Genomic DNA, 6,453 nt, shown 5'->3' with positions numbered 1-6,453 from the left:
TGAAGATGTATTTATTGGATTATAATTAGTTGCCTAGTTGGTTGATAAAAAGAAGACAAACACAATATAAATCATCATTAAAAATCATGAAAATGGATAAAAGACCAACATTGAGGTGGAAGTAATTATACAAAGTCATATATTACAAATTTATACCATGGCATTATACAAAAAACAAATTCAAAAGAGGGAAATCACTACATTATCAACCAAAGTCCAAAACTACCCTCAAATTGGCCACTTGCGTAGAAGACAAATGAGTGTACATGAGTAACAATCCCTGCCCCCAAATATTGATATATCCTACCGGATCGTATCGGATCGAACCGTCTCGCTCTTGATAACCTAATTTCCCTTATTAGTTTTGGACAATTAATTATATGTTGGAAATTATACTGGGACATGCGCTAGTTTCAAATTATCCCACATAGGTGGTGAAAGAAACATTTAGTGGGTTTCTAAGCTTTGTCTCTTGACAGACCTTCAAAGAGTTTAAGTGGAGCAAAAATTAGTCTAAGCCCACACACATATGTCTAGCCTAGCTGATGTTGTTAGAGCGTGAAATAATACTATTTAGATGCACTTGACACTTTTTTGACTTTGTGATTAAGCAGACAGAATATTCCAAAAGCCTCCAGAAAAACTAAATAAATACTGGTTCAAATTTGATGAGATTCAGATAACAATTATTTGAAATTCAAACGTTGTTGGATTCTGATTTTCGTATTCAGTATAAATAGGACCTGAACGACTCTCATTTTCGTATTCAGTATAAATAGGACCTCTCAGGTTCCATTTATTTTGCACCAGAATTCGTTTCTCCCTCTCTCTCTCTCTCTCTCTCTCTCTCTCTCTCTCTCTCTCTCCCCCTACTATCTGCTAATTTTGCACACTGCAAAATCCCAAGTTTCTTCTGTTTTCGAGCAATCACTTTGCGTTTATTCCTTCTTTCATAGATGTTGAAACGAAGAATATTCTACATCAAATCATAGGTGTTTACGTTGAAACATACAGCCTTAGAGAGGCCTAAAAACCTTTAAGGACATGAGCTTTTACTCTGATTTTTGGGATGTTACACAATATAATTGAATAAGTGCATAATAGAAGAAAATTGGACAACTTGAATGTCAAACCATTTAAAAACTCCATCCTAACTTCTAGCTATCACCTCACATTAAAGAAAAAGACGACGAAGCTGCTCAACTTCTAAATTACAAACTGGACAGAGCGTAGAAGGAACATCTACTCCCCTGAAACCAAGCTCCGTAAGAGTAGGAAGGAAGAATGCACTTATCAATCCATTTCCTTGAAACTGAGACAGAAAACTCACCTGATAAATCTAAGTTCCAAATCCACCTATCAAGCTGATCAGATCAAACAACATCATTAAGAACAGAAATCATCTCAAGAAATTGTGATTCTTCCTCACTTCCTCTTATATTTTGTAACATCCCAAAAATTCAAGGTTAAAACTTTCATTTTTATTATAATCAAAACACTATTGTAAAATTATCCAAACATTGAAAGAAAGCATTTCAAATACATAATTATCAGAGTCATTCCCAAAGATCACAAATTACGGAAAACACGGGTGTATGCGTTGCGATCGTCCCAAGCTCTCTCATTTGAAAACTGGAGTACCTGAAACATAAACTGAAAACCGTAAACACAAAGCTTAGTGATTTCCCCAAATACCACATACCATACATATCCAACGATCCATACATGTCATACATAACCGTGAGCCATACATATCATTCATATACCATTATCAATAAGAGTGTTACGTGCCAACCATAGTCTTGCCATTATGCCACGAGCCGCCTCGTAGTCTTTCTTGCCAAGTCGGGGGTCACAACCCTGGGTCTTACAAACAAGTGCCAAGAGCCACCTCCTGGTCTTCCATGCAAGCATCACAAAGAAAACTAGCATACAAACTACACTACTTAACTAATTACTTGCCAGAGTTCAGACTCTGGTCTTGCATACAGTGTGCCAGGAGTTACCTCCTGGTCTTTCATACATAATGCTAAGGGATAACCCCCGGGTCTTCCTACAATACATAAACCAAATGGGCCGGCATTGGTGCCTTCGACCCATACAACAGTGAGGAGACTCACCTCGAATGCAGAAACTCCTTGAAAGAAATACCTAGCTACTTCCCTGACGACGCATCCGAACTATCAGATCAAAATAACACCAAATAAACAATTGGATTCCATTCCAAGGCCTACTAACCATACTTGGGGTAAAATGACCATTTTACCCCTGACCCAAACAAGAACCAAAACTGAGGCCCAACCTCAATAACCAAAAAGGCCCAACACCAAAAGATCCACAAAGGCCCACTAATGGCCCAATTTTCCAAATTGGGCCCAATCCCATATGGGCCTTATCCTAAGCCCATACTTCCCTTAGTTACAATTTAGATTACCTCAATTGCCCCTTGGGACAAACTTGCTCAAAATCATAAATCAAAAGTCAAAGTCAACGGTCCAAGTTGACCCAAATCGCTGAGTTGTCCTTCAAATCGTCGAGTTTCTTCATTAGACTGAAGATCGGGCAAAACCCCATCAACTCGCCGAGTTCACTAATGAACTCGCTGAGTTACCCAGAAATCCAACAGCTTAATGCATTAAGCTGCCTTCATCGAATCTAAAAGCTCCAAAGCTCAGATTTCAACCAAAATGAGATCAAGAAGGGTAAAGTTTCCAACTTTACCCCTAGGATCCACCTAATTGGGTCCAAACCCAAACCATAGACTTAAAAGAGTGAGGGCTTAATCATTACGCACTTATTCTACAAGGACACAACCCCAAAATGCAAATCTGACCACATAAGGCTAGATGGCCAAGTAAAGTCTCAAACTTTACACTTATTCGCGACTAGAAGAAGCTCAAATGCTGAAAAGAGGCCAAAAGAAGGACTTAATGAATGCATGAAGCCCTTAGGACCATAAAGTTGGCACCTTTATGCCAAAAGAGCTCATGAAGATCATAGATCTGAAACAATAAACACTTGGGACTTCTACATCCCCAACAACCACCCATCCATGGCTAAAAGCATACATATAACCCAAGAAGAGATCTAAGCCAATACTAAGCAAGGTTAGAGACTTATACCCGAAATGTGCTGAACATGGAGCAGAAAACCAAGATCTGAAAGCTCCTACTTAAACCACCACCTTGCACCAAGCTTCTCTTCCTTCAAAGAGCTTCAAACACACCAAAACACACCCACAATGAGCTCACAACACTCAAGGAGGATCTAGGGTTTCGAGATTAGGGTTAGGGGCTATGGAGGTTGGGAATGAGGCCAACACCTGAGACTTAAGGTGTTTAAATAGGGTGCAAAACCCCAAAATTAGGGTTTCCTAAACAACGTCCAACTCGTCGAGTTGGCTCCTCCAACTCGCCGAGTTGTCATCTTAAACCTTGCGACTAAAACAACTTCTACTCGCCGAGTTGAGGCTCCTCAACTCTTCCAACCCAAAAAAAACATTCAAACCTTCAGCCCCTGCAACCCACTTCTACCTTTCTGAGACCTGAAATCTATGATGGTCTGATTCCCTGACAGACCGCTCACGCGGAGACAACTCCATACCAAGCTCTCAATGAATAACCGACCAAACATAACACTTCCAACTTTGATCATACAACGGCCTATCCAAATCTATTGAAACCATCTTTAGAATAGTTCTTCCAGCCCGATGAAGAACGAATCCTCAATCTCTTGAATAAAACCAATCCTACCTCGCTTGAATTCCGAAACCTAAAGTCTCATTGGTCTGACTCCCTGTTAGACCTCTCACACTGAACTGTTACCATGCCAACCTCATAGAGTTTCATTCCAACAAAATGCTTCCAATCCCTAATCACATCGGTGCTTCCAAGGGAACAATTCCACTGACCATATACCGCTACAGAACACCTATACTCGACAGAAGGCTGAGATAATCCTTCGAGTAGAAGATTTATCCCTACAACGGTTAGACTCAGACGAGAGTTGCGTAACATGATCAAATCCATTAATCTGAGATTATTTAATCCCACTGCGAGTGACTTAGCATTTCCCAATCAACTAGTTATTCTACTGTAACACCCGGTTTTGAAAGTGTTCGATTGTATCTTCGGGGGACCAGGGGCATAAGCGTAATCTATCGATTCAGTCTTTTATGGGTTTGGGGTTTTATTCAGAATGTTTTAAGGCTTGGGGTGTAGCTTGGAGCGTAGGGATTCATTCCACCTTTTCGTGGGTATAAAGTTCGTCGGAAACGGACTTAGAACGAAGGAATTATAGTACTTCGAAGTTGTTGGCAAAATTAATCCCTGAATGGTAGGGTTGTGCATGGGTCGGTTTGGGTCGATTTTGGACCCAAACCCATCCAAACCCATAAATGGTCGGTTTCTGTTTTCAGAACCCGATAGGATCGGTTTCTGGTCGGTTCGGTTTCTCGGGTTCTGAGGTGGGTTTGGGCGGTTTTTCGGTTTCTTGGGTTCAACCCATACATTCACGGGTTTTGGGTTTAAACCCATGGGTTTTGGGTTTTAACCCATTCTTCATAAATGAAGCATTAAAACATAAAATTTAAGTTAAAAACTTCAAAAAACATGAGTCTTACAACAAATAGTCTATTACAAGTTACAACCAAAGCCCGAAATATTCTATTATGTGACAACCGTCAATTTTTGGCCAAGTCAAAGTCAACTAAAGTCAACAAGTCAAACCGGTCAACTCATCTAACCCTTGTACATTAGGGTTTCCATTATGTTTCTTATTGTACAACTCGCAATCTTAATACAAAGTATCACTTAGAGTTTTCACGTGTTCGGAAACTCTAAACCCTAATCAGGACAAGTGATGAAACTACTCGATAAACATTAATCCTTAAACCTCGGGGGCATGTAACAATCATAACAAGACTTAACGAGGTTTACAAACCTTGAATTATGGAGCCAATCACTCAAAAAGGTCACAAAAGAAGTCTCTCCCAATCTCTTCCACTCTAACTCTCCCAAAACTCTCTAAGTAGGAGGAATCTCTCCAAGTATGTGAAATCTCTCCCAAATCTCTCCAAGTATGTGAAATCTCTCCCAAATCTCTCCAAGAATGTGAAATCTCTCCCAAATCTCTCTCTGTATGAGAAATCTCTCCAAGAATGTGAAATCTCTCCCAAATCTCTCTCTGTATGAGAAATCTCTCCAAGAATGTGAAATCTCTCCCAAATCTCTCAAAGTATGTGAAATCTCTCCAAGTATGTCAAATCTCTCCCAGTATGTGAAATCTCTCCAAGTATGTCAAATCTCTCTCAAAACTTCTTTTGATCTTTTTGTAATCATTTGGGGCATCCCGACACTTGACTTGGTGAAAAACCATTCGAAAAGGGGGTAATACCTTGGAAAATAGCCTCTTAGGGCCGAAGTCCCTCTATAGGGACCAAACCCTCCTTGAGCCGAAGCCCAAGAACCCAGACCGGAGCCTCCTTGAGTAGCCGCAACCATCCAGCCGCAGCCATCAAGCCGCAGCCATCGAGCCGCAGCCATCGGACCGCAACCATCGGACCGCAACACCTCCTAACGAGCCGCCTGCGGTACCTGCTCGAACCGCAGTCCGTTTCCCTTCGGATCCACTTCAGCGACCAAACCCCACTTCAGACCTAAGGCTGTTAAGACCGGAATCACCCTCCTGACTTCGGATTTGCCATTTTCCACCCGGTTTTCGACCACGACTCCGTTTTAAGTCCGTTTTTAATTATTTTAACGAGGGATTTTCACCCAAACTTATATTTTGACATATAAGACCCCATATATTCATAAATTCAGCATATTTTTAGGGAAATTATTATTTAAGAATAAAATCTATTAAGTAAGATCTTGAGGTGGAGTGTTGACTTTACTTTAGTTTATGACACAAGCAACCACCCACACCCACTCCATGACCAGCCCACACCCTTCCCCACCATACCGGGTCATTCAAGAGTACTTTCCCCACCATTTGACTAGCCATACTCTTGGTCAAGGGCTGAAAACTATTATCTCTCCTCATCTTTCTCTCATTTCTCTCATTTTTCCTCCAAAGAACAAACACTTTTTCTCTCACTTCTCTCTCTCATAAATTCGAGATTCAAGGGCTGATCATCAAGTTTTCTTTCACTTTTGGTAAGTGATATTACCCTCCTTATGATTATTTAACATCCTTCATCCAAATCATAGATTGCTTACACAAATATAGTCATAATTGTTGTTAGATCTTCAAATCTTCAAGCATCTCCCAAGTGTTCTTGAGTTGAACACTTCTTTTCTCCATCATCCATCTACTGAAATCACTCAAGGTGAGTTCATACCCCTATCTTTTCATGTTTTTCTTAAGTTTTAAGGGGGGGAATACAAGTTAAAACACCAAGAACACAACTAAACTCATTTAACAGCCTGCATCAGAAAAGTTCAACTCCAT

Source organism: Lactuca virosa, chromosome 9 (assembly GCF_052849685.1).
Source record: "Lactuca virosa cultivar CGN04683 chromosome 9, Lactuca_virosa_CGN04683_v6, whole genome shotgun sequence".
NCBI classification, from domain to species: domain Eukaryota; kingdom Viridiplantae; phylum Streptophyta; class Magnoliopsida; order Asterales; family Asteraceae; genus Lactuca; species Lactuca virosa.
This window is presented reverse-complemented; position numbering follows the sequence as displayed.